The following is a 1,245-nucleotide window of genomic DNA, read 5'->3' as shown; positions in this document are numbered from 1 at the left end:
GAATTATCTCCTTTCCTATCGCTTAGGAAGGTCCGATGTATCCTATGCTAAGGGAGATCTGAAAGGAAGCATTGAACCTCCTTTCCTTAGTGTTTAGAGAATTCGAACAGCTCTTATCATGGCGGCCACTAAAATACTTCCGGGTCATTTCACTCAGCTAGGAACCTTCCTAAGCAAAAAAGACTTTCTGACCGCAGCCTGTGTGTATGTGTTGAAAAGTAAAGTGTTTATATATGTGAGAGTGAAAATATATGTATGTAAAAGAAGAGTGAAAATATATGTATTTGAAAGGAGAGTGAAAATATATGTATGTGTAAGGAGAATGTATGTGTGTGAAAGAGAAAATATATGTATGTGTAAGGAGAATGTATGTGTGTGAGAGGGCCAGAATGAATTATGGCTTGTACGGCCCCTCATAGTCAAAAGCTAAGGTCTCTGTGACCTCAAGGAATAGTGTTTTTGGCCATAATTCAGGAATTTCTATGATTCTTTTTGACAAAATTTCACACAAATGTCTAATAGGATAAAATGATTAAGTGATGGCATTTTATTCAAAAGGTCAAAGGTGGACTTCACTGTGACATCATATGCTCTGCAAATACACACAATGTAATATCTCAGGAACAGAAGGAGAGACATTTGGTCAGATACTGAATTGGTGACACTCATCTTGAAGCTCTGTTGATTGTATAGATTGTCTGTGTGTGATGCATCTGTGTTTTCACAGACATGGATGTACACTGTAAGAGAAACTTGTCACAGGGTGTGTTTGTTTTGTCAACCTTTGCAATAGTCAATATGAAGAATAAATATCCAACATGAATAATTTTCTGTCCTGAGCTCCGTCACGTGTCTGACGCTCAGATTCAGACGCTTTGTGGTGTCTGGAATTCATGTATCTCTGCAGCTGCTTCTATTTCTCGGTCACAGATGTTTTATTTGCTGTTTTTACTTTCTGTGTCATCAGGAACTGAAGCTGAGCTCATCTAAGTATCAGTTCTTCTATTTTGAAGGAGTCTGAAGCTGACTGACTTTATTAACATGCACTAAAGGCATCAGAGCACATCACTAACACTACAGATTCAACTTGAGACAGTGAGTGGCAGTGATGCACTTTTAGGTGTAGTATGACCTTTTAAATCTTATTTTAATGCTGTCATTTTTTTCCACACGTTGCCTTGTTCCCTTTTTACCAAGGGACAAAATTAAAGACTGACTCTGCATCAACATGTGCGGTAAGGATGG

The sequence above is a fragment of the Epinephelus moara genome, chromosome 19 (assembly GCF_006386435.1).
Source record: "Epinephelus moara isolate mb chromosome 19, YSFRI_EMoa_1.0, whole genome shotgun sequence".
Taxonomy (NCBI): domain Eukaryota; kingdom Metazoa; phylum Chordata; class Actinopteri; order Perciformes; family Serranidae; genus Epinephelus; species Epinephelus moara.
Note: the sequence above shows the minus strand (reverse complement) of the source record.